The sequence below is a fragment of the Lissotriton vulgaris genome, unplaced genomic scaffold (genome assembly GCF_964263255.1).
Source record: "Lissotriton vulgaris unplaced genomic scaffold, aLisVul1.2 SCAFFOLD_1304, whole genome shotgun sequence".
Lineage (NCBI taxonomy): Eukaryota > Metazoa > Chordata > Amphibia > Caudata > Salamandridae > Lissotriton > Lissotriton vulgaris.
The window spans coordinates 1-20,418 of NW_028249096.1; positions in this window are offsets into that span (position 1 = coordinate 1).

Here is a 20,418-nt window from a genome sequence, read left to right on the forward strand (position 1 = left end):
GGCTCGTTTGCTGATATGCTCAGGTGTTTATTTTACTTGGTGGTAGGGGGGTTGGATACACCATGCATGTTTAATTTTTTCTCTTTCTGATATAGTTTGCCCATCTTCCGCACTCAGGATTGGGTCAGGGGGAGGGTGTAGACTTCCGTCAATGGGTCCAATTGCCTTCGCGATTTTTGAAGGGGTGGCTGGTGGGGGGAGGACGGGTGGCTCTGGACGGTGAGGGGGAGAGTGGGGTGGCAGCAACTATGGTGTGGGTTGTTAGGACCATAGCAACAGGCAGAGATTCAGCAGCAGAAAAGAGCATGAGCAGTATCTGAATGGATTTAATAAGCTAAATTAAATGGTGTATTCAATCCAAAGCAAAATCAGTAGGAATTATGAGACAGGATAAAATAAGTATCTGCACCATAAAGGTATGTGGCTTGAATGACAGAGGCAATAGGGGTAGAGTGGCATTCGGCCTCAGGTCAATGAGGTCCGACATTGTGTGTGTATATTGAGATCCAGGTCCCATGGGAGAAAAGGAAAACATGTGAAGACATATGATATCCAGTATTAAGCTGTACAATGCAACGGATGCAGCTAGAGGGGTAGCCATAGTCGCTATTAAGGCTGCCGGGCAGTTCTAAATCAATCAATCAATCAATCAAAGCATTTGTAAAGCGCACTACCTACCCATGAGGGTCTCAATGCCCTGGTGGAGGGGGGAAGCTGCTACTGCTCGAAGAGCCAGGTCTTGAGGAGTCTTCAGAAGGTCAGCAGGTCTTGGGTCTGCCGTAGGGGGATGGGGAGGGTGTTCCAGGTCTTGGCAGCGAGGTGGGAGAACGATCTGCCACCGGAGGTCGCTCTTCGGATGCGGGAGACTGTGGCGAGTTCGGAGGAGTGAAGCTGGGGGGTGGGGGGTGGAAGCCGAGTCGTCTGTTGAGGTACGCTGGTCCGGTGTTGTGGAGTACCTTGTGTGCATGGGTGAGGAGCTTGAAGGTTATCCTCTAGTTGACGGGGAGCCAGTGCTGGTCTCTTAGGTGGGGGGTGATGTGGCTGCAGCAAGGGATGTCAAGGATCAGGCGTGCAGAGGCGTTCTGAATGCATTGAAGCCGTTTCAGAAGTTTGGCCGAGGCTCCCACATAGAGGGAGTTTCCGTAGTCCAACCTGCTGCTGACGAGGCCCTGGGTGACCGTTCTTCTCGTTTCGGTGGGGATCCACTTGTAGATCTTGTGGAGCATGCAAAGGGTGTTGAAGCAGGAGGATGAGACGGCGTTGATCTGCATTGTCATGGAGAGGGTGGAGTCAAGGATGAACCCTAGGTTGCGTGCGTGGTCGGTGGGTGTTGGAGCTGTTCCCAGTGCGGTCGGCCACCAGGAGTTGTCCCAGGCAGAGGGGTGGATCCGAGAATGAGGACTTCCGTCTTGTCCGAGTTTAGCTTCAGTCGGCTGTTCTTCATTCACTCGGTGATGGTTTTCATTCCTTCGTGGAGGTTGGTTTGGTGGTGTGGGGGTCCTTGGTGAGGGAGAGGATCAGCTGGGTGTCATTGGCATAGGAGATGATGTTGAGGTTGTGCAGTCGGGCGACATTGGCAAGTGGTGCCATTTAGATGTTAAACAGTGTTGAGCTGAGGGATGAGCCCTGGGGTAACCCACAGATGTTCTCAGTGGCTTTGGAGCGGAAAGTGGGGGAGGTGGATGCTCTGGGTTCTGCTGGAGAGGTAAGAGGTGGTCCAGTCCAGGGCCTTCTCTTGGATCCCAGCATCATGGAGGCGTGTGCGCAGTGTGCGGTGGCAGACCGTGTCGAAGGCGGCAGACCGGTCTGTGGTTCCGTGGTCCCGAATTGGGTTTGATAGTTCCGAACCCGATTAATAAAGATCGTCGGAAATGGGCGACTTTGGTCTTAATAGACTGCAAATGGCGAGTGTAGCGTGTCTGAGTGTTTTCGTATGAACCGATATAGGAGAACACTCTGTATTCGAGGATTTAATCTGAACCTTTGGGGTTCCATTTTGAATGTGGCAGCCATTTTGTGTGGTTGCCCTAACATAGGCCCGATGACTGCGGCTGAGAAATCCTTGAGACACGTACACCTTAGTTGACTTCTGGTTGACCTGGCCGAACTGACTCCTCGCCTGGGGCGAACCCCGCTGAGCCAGTTCCTTATTCCACAGCTGGCCTGATAAAGATCAAAGGGCAGGACGTGTCCTTTTTTATGGTACACCATTCCCACTCCTCTATCTCCTTTCCATCTGTTTCTGCCTTTCCTTTACGACTTGATCATCGATCTGGGTTGAAGGGTTTATGATGGGTTTGTCCGGCCTGATCGAACAGGAAACCAAGCATGTGTGCGATCGTTTTTGGTGGGCTGGACAACGGAAAATGGTATTGTCTTTGACTGTCGTCATTTGCTACTTTTGAAATACTACACGGTCATTGGTCAGTTTGTATGCACCAAATGTAAATTGTAATGCTGCCTGAGGCACGATTTTCGGCATAAAAGACCGAGCTCCGTTTATCTAAGTGTGTAGTCTCTGACGAACTACCCGTGTGTACTTCGTAGATTTCTGTCCCTGGTTGCAACCAATAAACCTTGGTCTTTGACGTCATCAAGAAGTATCCAGTGTCTCTGTTTGCCAAGACAGGGGAATCCGGGGTCTTTGGGTGTTGCCCTGACACCGCTGGGTTACCGGATTAGTACCGGTTCTGAAAAACCCAGTACCTCAATTGGCGCCAAGATGGGGCTCGACTTCAGCGGTACCGGTCCAAGCCAGAGGTTCGTGAGGAGCTTCGTGAGAAAATTCTGGAGGAAGGCCAGCCACTTCATCGACCCCTGTATGTCGTTGTGGTCCGAAAGTCTTTGCTGCGAGGTTTCCCGCTTTCCGACGGCTACGAAGGACTGCTGCCCTGACTGTCGCCCTGTTTTGGAGCCTTAGACGTTTGTAGAGCGAGACGATTGACGGGTCTTATGGTGACGCCTTCGACAACTCAGTTAAGTATAAACGGAGCGTCTCCTAGTCCTTAGTTTGTTTTGTATCCTTTAGTGGATAGCTTTGATTTGGTACCTGCAGGCCCCACAGCCAAGGGATTCGTGTATTCACGAGATTATCGATTTTAGATTCCCCTTGTTGTTTGAAGCTAGACTAGTGAGTAAGATGCATGGTTTTAGCAGTCTTAGAAAATTGTTTAGTTGTGGTACTTTGAGGGATTCCGGTTAGAGGATTCATGTCCGGTTCCTCCGATTGGAACTCCTACCTACGACCTATATGTGAAGCATGGCGTGGGTCCTATTAGCTATAATGAGATTTGGGTTAAATACACGAAGAATGACGGTGTCCTACAGTGGCCCCGTTATGGTAGTTTTGAGAGAAGTCTTGGATAACCTTGAAGTGAAGTTTTTCAAGAAGAAAGCCCGGCCGGCGATGTTTGACTCTTTCCGCATATGGCGCAAAGAAGCCAAACAGAAAGAAATTAAGTTAGCGAAGAAACATAAGAAGGGTATGTCTATGGTGCAAGCTGCCATTGCATACAGAGATAATGAAGAAGAGCAGGAAAGTGAGCAGATGCTTAGAGTGAGGAAGTTAGCGGTAGACAGATGCTACCCAGTCTTGCCGTCTAAAGAGCAGAAAGACGAGAAGGATCTTGTGAAAGACCCTTTAATGTCGCATTTGTTAAATTCACCGCCACCTTATGTGCAGAATGCTACGGCACCACCGCCACCAGCTGTGGCTGTGCAGTTGCCGGTTGCTTTGCCTCCTGTGATTCCTCCACAGCCAGCTCCTTTGTTGGCTACTGTCCCTTTGGCGCAGCCTCCTCAGGGGCCGCCAACTTTGTCTCTTCCTGCTACTACTGCCTCTATGCCTGTTCATACTATGAATTCTTCTATTACTGTTTCGTCTCCTCTTGTCCTTCCGACTACTCCTTCTCCTAGACAGCGGATGACCGCTGCTTTTTCTGGTTTCTTGACTCCTTGGTTGGGACAATTGGGTATGTCTCCTGTGAATGAGCGTAGACAGCTACGTAGCCAATTGCCTGATACAGATGAGCGAGTGGTTTTGGATCATATGGCACGTAGATGGGTGACGTATAAGTCCCAGTACGATCTAGAGGGTATTATGGATGTTTTCCGGCAATGGGAAGCACCAAAGCAGCGTTATGTTTTTGAACTTATGTGTGCGTTCCTCCATGAACAATGGACGGACGAAGTGGGTAAAGCTCCTGAAGAGCTGTTCCGATTGCGTTCCGAATTTGCAAAGGGAACGATTGTGAGTCTACATGACATCGAGAAAGCGGTGTCGACGTTATTGTCGCTTCGGAGCGATGTCCCTACTGAACGGCTGTTTGAGCCAGATTCGTCAGTTAGGAGACATGCGCGTCAATATCCAATGCGAGAGGTTCCTCCAGTATGGAGACCTGCTGATGCTACTGCTGTTCCACCTGTTCAAGCGCACTTTCAGCGAGTGTGGGTTCATGTTCCATGGAAGCGTGCAGAAGTTCTAGCGCTTAAGCAGACTTTACCAGATCCGAGAAAGAATCCTGCGGGATATTATAAAGAGCTTACGCAAACTGTGAGTTTGTGCATTATGAATTTGGCAGATATAGACATGCTGTTTGGGAATGTTGTTCCACAGCCCATCTGGAATGTCATTCGACATACAGATCATGATAATGAATTGGGTGATTCGTGGGTGAATCTTGTTGCGGCAGATGATAGACAAGTTGGAGGTGCTAAGCCTGAAAATCTTATTACTGAACTTCCTGGTAGAATTATTACTTTCATGAAGACTCTGATGCCTGAAGTCCGTGTTAATTGGGACAAATTGTCGGCGTGTAAGCAGAAGAAAGATGAGTCTGTTTCGGATTTTTTCTCGCGGTTTGAAGAAACTTTTGTTGACCACAGTGGTCAGGATATGGCTACCGAGGGTGGCCAGAGATTATTCGTTGATAAATTCGTGCACAATCTTCTTCCTGAGTTGTGTACCAAGTTGAAGGATTCCGAGAGTGCTTGGCCTGTTTCTACTTCGGCGCAGATTCTTGCTACGGCTCAGTATTACGAGAATAGGCGTAAGGATGAGTTAGAGAAAGCGGATAAGAAGACTAAGGAATTGAAGACTAAAGTTCTTCAACAACAAGCTTATCCACCCCGTGTTAATAATCAGCGTGATTATCAGCAATCACAACAGTATTCGAGGAACTCGCAAAGAGACGAGCCTCCTCAACAGCGTTTTCCGTATGGCCCCAATCAGTGTGCGTATTGTAGAGAAGAGGGCCATTATAAGAATAGTTGTCCGGTCTTGCTACAACGAGGGAATAGTGCTTCTGGTGTACGAGGTAGAGGTGCCCGGCAAGCGCCTAGAGGTAGAGGTCGCGGACAGAATGTGCGTCCTTTGCCTCCGCAAAATTCGATGAATAGCTTCGACCAACAGCAGAATTCTTCTGGTAGGACAGCACAATACTACGTGGATGATTACTATGTTGAAGGCGACGAAGAGCAAGGTAATAATTGTTAGGACAGCCATGGACAAAGAGAGGGAGTTGTTTCAGTTCCGGTAGAGCAGAGTGGACCCTACGTGGAAGTGATTGCATCAGGTGTGTCAGAGCCTTTTCTGCTAGAAACTGGTGCTACGAAGAGTCCTATTATGCATTCCACACTCCCTGGCGCACCTTTGTCTGGCTTTAATAATGTTTCTATAGGTTTTTCTGGCGCCCCCGTTACAAATCCGATTTCCGTTCCATTGCCTCTTTCTGTTGGTCCTCGTAGGTTTGAAGCACCCCTTCTTTTGACTACAGGTTGTAATGAGAACTTATTGGGTCTGGACTTGTTGAAGAGATTGTATGCGCCTTTGTACTGTTCTCCGTCAGGAGTACATCTTACTTTGGGTGAGAATGTGATCTCTCCAATATATATCTCGAAAGATTGTCTCCCACCTGAATTGTCTTCACTACCAGATTCATTGTGGGCTACGGGTCCAAATGATGTGGGCCTGTTAGACATTCCCCCATATGTTGTGACATTGAAGGCGAATGCTCAGTTACCGCGCATTCCACAATATCGTATTTCAAGTGATGGTGAACGAGCGCTTTTGGCGATCATTTATGATCTGATTGACAAGGGTGTTATTGAAGAGACACGAGGTAATGTGTGTAATAGTCCTGTTTTGCCTGTCCTGAAGAGAACTGATTCTTCACAACCTCCTGTATATAGGTTCGTTATCGACCTTCGTGAAGTGAACAAAACTGTTGTTCCGCAATTCCCTGTTGTGCCAGACATTACTGCATTATTGACATTGATTCCAGCTTCTGCCACTTGGTTTTCGGTGATCAATTTGAAGAATGCTTTCTTCAGCATTCCGATTGCCATAGAGAGTAGAGATATCTTTGGATTCTCTTTAGGAGGACGGAGCTTCCGCTTTAAGCGCGCTCCTCAAGGCTATTGCGAGAGTCCATCGATTTACAGTCAAGCTTTGAAGACGCAACTTGACTTGTTAGCTTTTCCTGAAGGTGCAGCCCTTATTCAGTATGTTGACGATCTGTTGGTCGCTGCTGACACTGAAGACATATGTAAGGATGCCACTGTGTCCTTGTTGCCATCATAAAGTTTCTCTCTTGAAATTACAATTCTGTCGCCAAGAAGTTACCTATTTAGGTCACCTCTTATCGAAGGAGGGAAGGAAACTGACCCCAGAAAGAATTCAGACTATCGCGAGAATGAGTGTCCCTACGACACAGAGAGAAGTACGAGCGTTTTTGGGTATTACGTCGTACTGTAGACAGTGGATCCCAAATTTTTCACTTTTAGCGAAGCCTTTGCTAGCTCTTACTGTTAAGGATACTCCAAATCCGATTCCTTGGACTGATTAATGCCAAAAGAGTTTCTCTGAATTACGCAATGCGTTGTGTTCGGCTCCTGTGTTGGGTACTCCCGACTACAGTAAGCCTTTCACATTGTATGTCCACGAGAGAGAGGGATGTGCATTATCGGTGTTGACTCAGCAGTTTGGCGGGAAGCAACGCCCATGTGCGTACTTTTCGTCGACTTTAGACCCTGTAGCTAGAGCGTTGCCGAGTTGCTTGAGAGCTACAGCGGCAGCGGCTGTTTCGATTCGACAATCTGCAGGCTTGGTTATGGATAACAGGTTAGTGGTCATGGTTCCACATGCAGTGGATACCTTGTTGAATCGTACGAAGACACAGCACTTAACTAGTGCTCGGTTGTCAGGGTATGAACTTACGTTGTTATCGAGCCATGTGCACATCAAGAGGTGCAATGTTTTGAATCCGGCTACATTATTGCCGATTTCACTTGAAACAGATGATGCTAGTGAAGAGCAACACGATTGTTTTCTAAGAACCGAAGAAGAGACCAAAGGGAGAATAGATTTGAGGGATACTGCTCTTCCTGACTGTGATGATGCTTTGTGGGTTGATGGTTCGTGTTTTAAATTGCCGAATGGTGATACAACTGCAGCCTATGCTGTGACGACTTTGCATACGGTTGTTGAAGCTGCACGTATCCCACATAATTCCGCACAAGCGGCTGAACTGATTGCACTTACGAGAGCATGTGTGTTGGCGAAAGGTAAACGAGTGAATGTGTATACGGATAGTCAGTATGCATTTGGTGTGGCTCATAGCTTTGGACGATTGTGGTGTGAACGTGAGTTTTTGACATCGCATGGGACGAAGATCCAGCATGGACAGTTGGTGAATGAACTTCTTGAATCTCTTACGTTACCTTTGCAAATAGCGATTGTGAAATGCAGTGCCCATAAAAAGGTTAAGGATGATGTTGGCCGTGGTAATGCGTTTGCGGATGAGGTTGCGAAAGAAACTGCTAGGAACGTGATGAGTCGAATGTGTGTTGTGGGTCCGGCGAGATGGGTTCCAGAGAAGAGTATGTGTGAAGACACCATTGAGAGCGTGAAAGTTATTCAGAGTGAGGCTACAGAGAAAGAGTTGGATGAATGGAGAGAGAGTAAGGGTAGATTGGACTCGAATGGCTGTTGGACTGATTTGTCCGAACATGAGAGATGGTCGTTGCCTAATGCATATGTGCTGCCAGTTGTTACAATGGCACATGGAATGGCACACATTAGTGTGAAAGGGATTTGCAAGTTGTTGGCTCCGGTTTGGCAGAATGTAGGGATCCCCAGATGTGCAGAGAATTTAGTCAAGAATTGTATGGTGTGTTTGATGCATAATCCTGGTAAGGGAACTCCAACACCAGCTGGTCATTTTGCTCCTCCTGCGTATCCGTTTGAGGCTTTGCAGCTAGATTTCATTCATATGGAAAGATGCAACAACTTAAAGTATGTGTTAGTGGTTGTTTGCTCTTTTTCTAGATGGGTAGAAGCTTACCCCCTTAAGGACAATACTGCTTTGTCCACAGCGAACGTTTTGATAAAGGAGTTTTTCCCGAGATTCGGAATGCCGAGAATCATCTGGAGTGATAACGGAAGTGAATTTGTGGGTTAAGTGATGAAGAGAGTCTGTGAGGATCTCGGGATTAGGCAGAGGAGGATGACGGCAGCGGTTTCTCTGTTGTCCAGCAGGGCCCTGATGTTATCGGTGGCGGCGATGAGGGCAGTTTCTGTGCTGTGGTTGCTGCAGAACCCGGAATGGGACGGGTCCAGGATGCTGTTCTCCTCGAGGTAGCGGGTCAGTTGTTTGTTGGCGGTCTTCTCGATGACCTTCGCCGGGAACGGGAGCCGGGAGATTGACCGGAAGTTCTTGAGGTCCTTGGGGTCAGCCTTGTTTTTTTTGAGTAATGCGTTGATCTCGGCGGGCTTCCAGCTCTCCGGGAAGGTTGCTGTCTCAAAGGAGATGTTACGGGCTTTCCGGAGATGGGGTGCGATGGTGGTGCTGGCTTTGTAGAAGAGGTGGTGTGGGCATGGATCTGACCGAGATCCGAAGTGGATGGTGTTCATGATATTGATGGTGTCATCATCGTTTATGTTGGTCCAGGAGAGCAGGTGGTCGGTGCGGATTGCGGTCGTCGGGGCAGAGGTCTCAGTGGTTGTGGGGGCTGTGGTGACATTTAAGCTGTTGTGAATGTCTGCGATCTTGCGATGGTAGAAGGTGGCAAGGGAGTCGCACAGGTCTTGCGAAGGTGGGATGTCGGTGTTGGAGCTGGGGTTGGAGAGTTCCTTCACAATGTTGAAGAGCTCTTTGCTGTTGTGTGCGTTGTTGTCTAGGCGGTCTTTGAAGGAGGCACTTTTGGCAGATCTGATGAGATGATGGTGTCTGCGGGTGGCGTTTTTGTGGGCTGCGTAGCTTTTGACAGGTTTGCTTGGAGGCCAGGAGGTCTTTGGTGAACCAGCTGGCTTTCTTGCTGGTGTGACTGTTGGAGAGTTTCTTGATCTGGGCGAAGGTGTTGGCGTAGTCGTCGATCCACTGTCTGAGGTTGCGGGCGGCGGTGTCGGGGTGGGTGGGTTTGGCGGGTGGGCTCAGGGCGAGGGTGGTGGTTAGCTGGTCTTCGGTGACTTTGCTCCAGCAGCGGTGGTGGGTCTATTGGGTGCGGTGAGGCGCGGTGGGTTTCCGGAATGTGAAATGGATGCAGCGATGGTCGGTCCTGTGGAGTTCGGTGGTGTGGTTGAAGGAGACGTGATCTACATCACGTAATCAGAGCCCAGGCTGATAAAATGGGGAGATGGGCCATTGGTACAGGAAAGGTTTGATCATGATACAGAGATACCATGGCCGGATTGATGTATGTGGTGCGCTTAAAAATCCTGATCCACGATATTCGTTCTTTGCCTTTCCTCACAACAAGCTGGCGCGCTTGGACTACATTTTTGTTTCGCCATCTTTAGCAGGACAGCCTGGAATTGATTGTTTCCCCAGGGTATTGTCAGATCACAACCCATTAGTGTTAGAATGTGCCACAGCGGCGGGCTTTGCAAGGCAATCTCGCGTCTGGATGTTTGATAGAAATTCCTGACTGAAAAGGAATATCTGGAACATATGTGAAGGTGGTTGAAGGAGTTTATCATAGTTAACCAGGACACTGCAACCCCTAAAATGGTATGGTACTCCCTTAAGGCAGGGATAAGGGGGGAGACATTAAGTTATGGCCCCTTCAAACAGCGCCACAAGCGCACTTTAATGCAACAATTGTATGACGACCTCTCTAAACCAGAGGCAGACCTTGACAAATTAATAAAGGAAGGGCGGGACTGCGGAGGAACCACATAGAACAGTGCAGTTTGGAATGCCAGAATTAATGAGCACAAGAGTAAGGAGGTTGCCCTAATTTCCAAAGTTTCAGAACAGACAGCTATGAATATAGGGAGAATACTGGCAGGCTGCTGGCACACCGCATTAGACAGAGGTAGGCAGAAAGAGGGGTGTGGCCATCTGTGACAAACAGGGGCGAAAGACCGAAATCCCCACAGAGATCCTCAAGGTATTCAGCAATTATTATTCAGAGCTATATTCAGAGGATATCTTTCCACAACCAGATAGTTTCACAAAGTTCCTCAGCCCAGTGAGAGGGAAAGCATTAAACGAGAATGAGAGGGCATCCCTTGAACAGTTGATCTCTTCTGGAGAGGTGGCGGCGGCATTAGGCTCCCTAGTTATGGGGAAAGCTGCCGGGCCATGTCGACTATTTTCCTGTGTGTGCAGATGGAAGGGGCAACTCAACCTTCATGGTAGAGCACTTATATTGTGATATTTAGGAAAGAAGGCAAACCCCCTTTAAATCTCGAGTCATACGGACCCACATCCTTGATCAGTGCAGATTTCAAGGTCTATGCAAAAATTGGGGCTAGCAGGCTCAGGAAGGCAGCTACTAATCTGGTCTCCCCCTGCCAACATGGCTTTATTCCTGGAGGTGGAACGGCCGACCATATAGAGAGGGTAATCACCCTGCTAGACATAGCTGAGGTAACTAAATCACCTATGGGGCTGGTTCTGGGTGATGCAGAGAAAGCCTTTGACAGGGTCTCATGGGGTTACCTCTGGGAGGTGTTGAGGTGGAAGAGACTCGGTCACCTGGGCTCTGTATCAAGCTCCCAAGGCCAGACTGTAGATAATGGGTAAGGGGTTAGACCCAATATCTATCACCAGAGGAACAAGGCATGGTTTTCTTGCTGGCTCCTGTTATTTGCTTCTATCTCGATCCCTTTATTACCAGATTGGAAAACAACTGCCGGATTCAGCCAGTCTCTATACGTTAAATGCATTACAAAGTGTTTTCTTATGCCGATATAGCGGTTATAACACCTGACCCTGTAATGCTTTGAAGGATGTCGGAAACAAGACTAGTGTGTTTGGCGCTATAGCAGCTCAACGAGGGTAAGACCCAGGTGATTTGCTGGGGATCAGCGCTGGGTAGAAGAGGTAACTTATATTGAAGTGAACATAACACCTACCCCAGAGAAGGTAGTGGAATTAAACTTAGCTCCACTTCTCAGCAAGATCAAAGGGGACCTATGCAGGATCAATAATCTGCACTTTTCATTGATCGGAAGATGTAACGTGTTAAAAATACTTATCCTTCCAGAAAGTATTACATTTATTTAGAGCCATCCCATTTGAGATCAACAAGAACTGGCTGATTGAGACGGAAAACCTGTGCTTTAGTTTTATGTGGCAAGTTAAGAAGCCAAGAAGGGCGTCAAGGTTAATGGTCCTACCCAGAAGTCGGGGGGATGGGCGGTTCCCAGCTTTGCACTGTATTAGTGGTCCTGCATGCTGCAGCACTTTGGGGTTTTGATAACAAGTAGTACTCATAGTATTAACCAGGCTGAAGCCCCGTCCATATATCAACTCACATTGGGTTCTGAGGCCAACAGTTGTTTGTTGAGGAACTTGGAGAGAAGCTATTATAAAAAGACCAGGTTTAAAACAGTGGATGGGGAGTTCAAGGTCTGGCGACAGATCAAAAGAAAGGTTAATATTACTAAGTTAAATCAGTATACTCCTATTTGGGGATCCCCTGCCTTACCGGGTATATTTCAAGATGGTATGTGTAAGAGATTTGAGACCTGTGGTATCTTTAAAAGAGGAGACTTTTACAACAACAAACAACTATGCTCCTTTACAGAACTACAGGATAAGTTTGGCCTGACTAAGGAGAAGTTCTATAAATATCTCTAGATCCGTGATTTCATCAGTAAGCTGGATGAGAACCAAATCTCTGTCACTAAATGTTTGTTTGAAGATGTGGTGGATCAAGGAAGTCGAATTTGGCAAATCTACGATGCCTTAATACAGGGGTATCTCAGAATACAAAAAGGGAATCAAGATTGGGAGTAAAAAGGCCACTACTTGAGTGTTCCATCAAGACCTGAAAATAGACCCTCTTGATTGCCGGCCTAAAAAGTCAGCATTTTAAAACAGCTTTTGATGTATATTATAGGTCGAATCAGCTATTCAAATGGGGTAGGAGAGCGGATTCAAAGTACCATAGATGCGGAGCTGAAGAAGCGGAAATAGTGCACATAATTACCTCCTGCCCCCAGTTTTTTAACTACCTTGAAGACATTGGAGCTTTTATTGGTATGATGCTCAGAAAACAAGTCAAGATCACACCTCAAGCCGTATTGCTAGGGCACCAACGTGTGAGGAAAAGATATTGTGTTGACTGCTTTTGGACTGGGTTTTCCCTATCTATTACTGTGGGCACCAGTGGCGGTCCACTTCTCTGGAGCACCTACTTTTGTAATCCTTCTTATGGACATGAGGAAACACTCAATAGGTTTGCGCAAGCGACCCTGCCACCATTCTTTGTTACAACAGTACTGTTAGGGCTCAGTGAGGATTGGGGGCTCTCTAAAGGGGAAACGTACCTGATATTTGTGTCAATGGCGGAGGCCGCATGTGTATAGCTTCAGGATGGATTAGCCCAGGTCCTCCTGTATTCACAGAGTGGAGGTCACGCTTTCTGGCCATGTATTACATGGTAAAAGGTCTATATGAATGCAAGGGCCGTAGAGCCGGGAGGCGGGGTAACCTAATCTGTTCCTTTGTATCTGAGTGGGTGAAGACTTTAATCAGGGCTAGCACTTGAAGGCAGCTGGAGAGTGGTGAAGAGATACTCATGGGTGGCTTTGTATGGGTTTTCTCTTTTTTGTTGATGTATAGCGTCTCTGTATTAAGTAAGGGGCTCTATGCATTGTTGTTAATACTTGCTGGATGCCCGCTACGCTGTCTTGTTATCGTGTATTGTATTATATCCATCTTAGTGCTGAGATAGCCACATGATCTTATGATACCCGCACCACTATTAATCTATAACATTTTTATTGATGGCAGCTTAAGTCTACATTTTCTGGATTTTAACATGTGAGCGCAGTGACTACGTTTTTACTCTCTTGCTGCTAGGGTCAGTAGAGTGCTAGTCTTGTGTAGGTATGGATGCCACCGCCCGCTAGAGATATATTATGCTGCTATATTATTAATGTACTCTATTTTGCTATTGTACTTGAAGGGATGGTAACCCGAGGCTTCCTCCCTGGGACACAGTATTTGTGCTGGCCTTGATTATTCTTTCTTTTTTGCTGCAAATGTTATTAGGTTAATAAAACACGATGCTACTGTAAATCGATAGATGAATTGTTTCTAGCCTAATCATGAACTTTTTTTCCTTTTTTTAAATATATTTTGCTGCTATTACTCCTTATTGATTTTGATTATATACTGTATCCCATACCATAAGAAAATCATAAAAAATGTTTTTTTTTTTAAAAGATAAGCTAAATTGCACAAGTCCCGAAAAAGACCCCGGGGAAGATAGCTAGCTTTGTGATGAAAAGTAAAATAACATAATGTGTATTTAAAGCACAAGTTCACCCAGAAGGGTATCTTGGTGCTGAATAACATATTTTGTCACCCAACTCAATGGTGCTCATTTTATCGACCCTCAGCAGGATGAAAGGCCCACCGCTAGGTTTTGAACCTGTCAACATGAGGTTGAAGACAGGCCCCAGTGGATGCATTAGTCCACTAAGCCACCGTCGCTGTAGCCAAATATAGCCTTGACAGTAAGTATCTAGATCATGGGTACTCGCAACCATTTTCCCAAGGGCCACAAAGTTTGGTCTGTTATATGACCAAGGGCCGCAACGATACCAGCAGGGTGACGATTCTGGTGGGGATGCAAGGTAGATTTGAAAGAAAAGGTATTCCAAAAGTTAAGGGGTGCTTGAAAACGTGGTCACTTCTTTATCTTTAATTAACCTTTAAGTAAAGGCCTGCTGTATATTTAGCATCTTTTTAATATTAGCCCTGAATTGAGTGAAGAGCAGCCCAGTGCTGTTGTTGATTAGGGGCCGCATGTAAAGGTCAGGAGGGCCGCATGTGGCCCCCGGGCCATACTTTGAGTATCACTGAACGAGATCATGACTCTGGTCCAGGATATTTGAAATTAATATGCAGATGCCATGGTGTTCTGGTCTTTTACTGTGTTGATGTGTTGTAGTGAAAGATGTTCATGTTATTTTGTTTAGAATTTGATAGGCCATCACTTAAAAAAAAGGTATTTTTGATAAATTTGAGGAAGTAGAGGTCATTGATTAGTAACACTTGTTGCAATGCATGTTCCTATGTATTGTATGGGGAAGGACAGGAGAAGCTTCATCTGCACACAACTGATGTCCTGTCCCTAACTTACCACTGCATGACCAAATCTGCAAAGTGGAATCAGGCCCTTATAATATGGGCCTCTTGAACGATGCGATTGTGCAGTTATTTTTTGTTTGAATTGTTATAGATTTGCTGCATTTGGCACATAATCCATCATCTGCTGCATAATCTGCATATTTTAGCAAAAAAATGTGTTCGTGCCCAAACAGTTCAAAAGTTACTAAAAATGCAGTGACACATGTTGCCGTGCAGTGGAAGGCCCTTTGCAAAGCAGGACTGGTCACCTTTCTGTTCCCTATTGCTATATTTAGGTATTAAACAGGGACTAATAACGTGCAACCAATACCCAGACAGTATTAAAAAGTTTAAAAATTACAAAATAACGAACTAATACTATTACAAAAGTTGCCGTTTTTTTCCCTAGAGTTTTATACAGCGCGAACTTGACCCGAAAGTAACGGGTATCAGAGCGATTTACATGAGCACTAGTTGCGTTACACAAGGAGACATTCTTTTTTGTTAGACACGGGGAGATTACGTGATTTGCCTAGAATCACAGGATGATGTGCGTTGTTGCCGAGACTCAAACCCAGTTTCCCATATTTGAGGGCGGCCACATCCTCTCCCCAAATGCGTTATGCCGGATAATTTTCCTTTTTTGGCACAGATTTTATCCAACCCTGCCACATATTTTGACCCTCTCCTGACGCATAATTCCAGCAGCCCTGTTTATAATCTTACAAATCAATTAGTAGAAGAAATTCTGCTTCATCTAAGCTCATGGTGCTTGCGAGCTCTGGACCGGAGGGAAAACTATGCCCACAATACCATTCTTGAATAGCTGTATGGCTTTAAACCATTGACAATTGAGGCCAAGCCTAATTTCTCCTCATCCTAATCAGTCCAATCACCCCAGCTTAATGAGATAGCTTGTGCAGTTCTAGTTTTATTTATCCCTACGTCCTTTGTTTTGCTCTAAGCAGCATTTTCTAGACTGGGCAAGATTTAAGTCACTGCGTCCACTTCTTCCTCCTCTGATTCGGCTCTTTTTGATCAGACACAATAGCCAGCCAATTGCATTCCTGCCTCTTTCAAACTCTGAGCGCCTCCCGAGGAAAGCTATTGATTAAGGGAACGCGAAATTCAAACACTTTTTTCTCACAATTTTAATGATGTCTCTAAAAGTTTCAATTTCACGACGTTCCCGATGTTAACGCTTTTCTGACTGTAGCATGAAACTGTGACCTTCGGTCACAATTTATGTTGCAAAAGGATACTGTCGTGTCGCAGCAGGCAATAAACCACGCAGGCAACTTCTATTATTCAGGAGCTTCTTTATTCATGTGCTACAGCCATGGTGGTCAGCAGGGAACTGCCCTTTCGTCCCCCAGCTCCTCCCTTTCCTCCCGCCCTCGGTCTTCCCTCGGGCTGGTCCTAGTGCCTGGTCAGTGTGGTCACTGGGCACTATCTATCGACTACATTACACCTCCCCCCTCGGTGGATAGTGGCATAATGACAATGTCCCTGATCGAATTACAAGTTCATTTTGTTACGGTTCTTCGATCAGACGCGATGGCTTCTTAATCACGCGTCTCGGGCGTGCTTGCAGGTCGGGGTTGTCGCTCTCATTGTCGTCGGTGACTTCCATTGTTAGTGGGCTGTTGGTTGTCAGTCTCTCCGGGTCCTCCGGCTCTAGTTTGGGATTGGCCAGTGACTCGGTGACAGTGGGTCCGCACTTTTTGAAGTATGTCACATTTCTGGTGAGTCTCTTTCCTTCAGTCTCCGCGGTGATCATGGTTCCCTTTTGTTGAATTACTTTGAGTGGGACCTCATTATATCGACAGTCAGTCTTTCGGTGCTGCTCTTGTCTTGCCAGCACCCAGTCTCCTTCTTTTATTTGCGGGGGTGCCGCGTGACGTCGCTCATCCGCATATTCTTTCATCTTTTCCTTTTTTTCTTTGTCTCTTGCCGTGATCTCTTCGTGATCAGAGTCAGAATCCATTTCTGGCGCAGTCAGATTCATCATCGGTATTCTGGTGCGCACTGGGCGTCCTAGCATGATGGTGGCGGGACATTTGCCCGTTGTGGAATGAGGCGTGTTTCGATAGGCCCGCAGCATCTCATCAAGGGCTGTTTGTGGGCGCTTTCCGGTGAGTTCAGCTTGCTGTAAGGTCCTCTTGATCGTGGCCATGAAACGTTCAACCATCCCGTTGGCCTGGGGCCATAATGGTGTGATCTTGCGATGTGTGAAGTTGAGGTGTTGGGCGAACTCAGCAAAGTCGTGGCTGTTGAAGGGTGGTCCATTGTCCGACTTTACCACTAGGGGGATTCCCCAGGCGGCAAAAACCTCTTCCAGGATGGGTATGGCACTTGATGCTTTTGTAGACGTGCACAGCTGGGCGATGGGGAATCTGGAGTATTCGTCCATGATGACCAGGACGTGTTGGCCCGATTTGATCGGCCCGTAGAAATCAATGGCTATGTGTTGCCAGACGCCCTCTGGTAGTGGGGACATTTGTAGCGGTGCAGGGGGGTCTGGACGACTTACGAGTTGACATTGCAGACAGTCCTTCAATGTCGCTTCCACCATCTGATCTAGTGTTGGGAACCAGACCCTTTCACGGAGTGCTCTTTTTGTAGCTACTACACCCCGGTGTCCCTCATGCGCTAAGTTGACGACCCCTTGTCTGAGTTGTTGTGGTATTACTATTCTTGTGCCTCGTAAAACGAGTCCATTGGCTGCTATCGACAGTTCTTCACGGACATGTTTGAATGCCGCTATGTCGGTGTTGGTTTGTCCATTACTTGGCTTGCATCTCCAGCCGTTGGTTTGGATCATGAGTTTCACTTCTTGCATGGTGGTGTCTGTTTGTGTTGCTTCACAGATTGCATCCAGTGGAACAGCCGGAGGCCTCGCTTGATTCACTACGAAGTGAATGTATTCATCCGCTATTGAGTGTTCTCGTTTGTTGTCTTTGATGGGGTGTCGTGACATGTAATCTGCTGGGTTTGCATCTTTGCCTGGCTTGTGGATGATGGTGTATGTGTACTCTTGCAGCCTTAGGCCCCACCGCTCTATTCTCGGTGGCATTTTTGCTTTCGGGTTCCCGAAGATTGTTGTTAGGGCCTGGTGATCCGTTATGAATGTGAAATGTTTTCCAAAAATGAAGATGTGGAAGTGTTCACATGCCCAGACAACCGCCAGGCTTTCCTTTTCTGGTTGCGAGTAGGCCCTCTCTGTGTCAGTCAGGCTTCTGCTGGCATACGCTACAATGTGCCTTTGATCTTCTTCCCTGTCATACTGTGCTAGGATGGCACCTAATCCTACGGGACTGGCGTCCACTGTTATCTCCGTCTTCATTGCTGGGTTGAAGTATGCTAGGTTCTTAGCTGATTCAACAGTTCTCTTGATTTCCCGAAAGGCTCCTTCACACTGGGTGGACCACTGGAAAGATTGCCCTTGTTTAGTGAGCTTCCTTAATGGGTAGCTTAGTGTGGCATAGTCGGGGATATATCTGGAACAGTAGCTGGCCATGCCTAGGAATGATCGTATATCGCCAACGTCTTTCGGGCTTGGTGTGTCATTCAGCGCTGCTACCTTTTCTGGGTCTGGTTTCATTCCGTTTCCAGAGAACAGGTGTCCGAAAAATTTTAATGTTGGTTTGTGCAGTTCACATTTGGCTTCGTTAAGTGTGAGGTTCGCGTCCTGCAGTGCTTGACAGACCTGATTCAGCGCCTTGTTGTGTTCAGCCGCCGTTGCTCCGTATACGAGGATGTCATCGCTGTAGTTCAGGACCTGTGGGATGTGGTGTATTGTTCTCCTGATGGCCTCTTGAAATATCTCTGCCGCTGATGACACTCCGAAACTTAGCCTCTTGTATCTGAATAGTCCAAGATGTGTCGAGAACGTTGTGATGTATCTCGACCTTTCGTGCAACTCTAGCTGATGGTATCCTTTGTTGTGGTCCAGTTTTGAAAATATCTTTGCTCCGTTGAGGGACGTGATCATATCACTGATGTGTGGGCCAGGATGTCTCTCTCTTTCAATGGCTGTGTTGGGCGCTCTCATGTCTACACACAGACGAACTTTGCCAGCTTCTCCTTTCTTTGGGACCACTACGACCGGGGAGACCCACGGGGTCGGTCCTTCCGTTCTCTCGATGATGTCTGCCTCTAGCAGGTCTCCGAGTTCCTTCTCCACAGCTTCTTGGAGGTGAAATGGAATTTTTTGGTGGTGTTGGGCCACTGGCGTGACTTGTTCATCTATATGTAATTTTATTTGACAGTTCTTCAGTTTTCCTAGGCCTTGGAACAGGTTTGGGAATTTTCGGATGAGTGCTGGTTTGTCAGTGACTCTGAATAGGATGTCTACCAGTTTCAGCCGTTCGGCAGTTGCCAGGCTCAGAAGGCAGTCGGCTTCGGGCCCTTCAATGACGTGAATGTATGCTGGTATCGTTCGGCCTTCATAGGATAGGTCAGTTTCAAACTTCCCGAGGCACGGCAGTGGCTTTTCAGCCATCCACGTGTATACTTGCACATGGGCCTCCATTAGTTCTGGTTGTGGATTCATCCGGTGGTATTCAGTGGCTGGTAGGTAGTTGAGCGTTGCCCCACTATCGAGCACAAACTGGGTGGGGTGAGAGCCAACGTTGATGTCCAGACGTGGATATTCTTTCAGTTGATCAAGGTCTGCTACCCGATAGAGGTATTCCTTTCGAGGAGCAGGTGATGGAGATCGAGATTCTCGGGAGGATGATCGCCGAGACTGACATGTTCTGCAGGAGCGGTCACTTGATTGTGATGACCCGGAGGATGGGTCACATCTGTCTTCGACAGCCCTGGCATGATGGCGACTGCTTGAGTTCGGGTATCGTCGGAGGCTTCCCTTGTGGTCACTCTTTGATATGGCCCCGCACATGCTTTCAAAGTGGTTGTCTCTCCCACATTTCTGGCATTGCTCTCCCAGCGCTGGGCATGCATCTGCATGTGGGAAGTCGTAGCCGCATCGGTAACATTTGGTGTGCTTATCCGAGCGTCCTTTCGTGTATCTCTTGTCTTTGTGCCCCCGGTGAGATTGGTGGTGGTGTTTCTTGGACCTGGATGAGCGATCACTTGGCGGAGACCGCCTAGGTTCGCGCCGAGACTGCATCCTGAAGGCTCGTTCCGGTCGCTCACTTTTTCCGCCTTCCATGCTCTTTGCATGCTCGTCCGCTTGTTCTTCTATTCTCGTCATGTCCACGATGTCTGTTAATGCATAGTGTTTCTTCAGCAGCTTGCGTCTCAATGGTTCGGAGAGGCATCCTTCTATGACTCTTAGTCGCATAGCGTCTTCCTTCGAAAACTTCTCGAACTCGCAGTATTCTGCTAGGCGATCCAGACGAGTCACGAACGCCTCCATTCGTTCATCTCTCTCTTGCACGGCCCGGTTGAAGGTGTACCGCTCATAGTCAACATTCCTTTTGTGTAGGAATTTACCGTTCAGGGCATCCCGTGCTTTCGTGTAGGACGTCAGAGAGTCTGCTGGCAGTTCTTTCATGACCCGTCCACCGTCCTTGCCAATCAGGTTCCTGAGGAATAGTAGTTGCTCTTCCTCGGTTGTAATCCTGGACGCTTTTATGAAGGTGTCAAAGTCTTCTATCCATTCTTGCCACCGCAGACTCATGCTCCTGCCCGATTCGACAATAAGGGGCTCGGGGCGCCGCAGGAGAGAAGCACGCGACGTGCTCTCAGAGGCGGGGTCAGGCATTGTTCGCTCGTGGGTCTTGACGCCTTCGCTAGTGCTGATTTGTTATCTCTGTTGCGCTCGCCAGTGCTTGTTTGCAAGTACCGTTGCACTCGCCAGTGA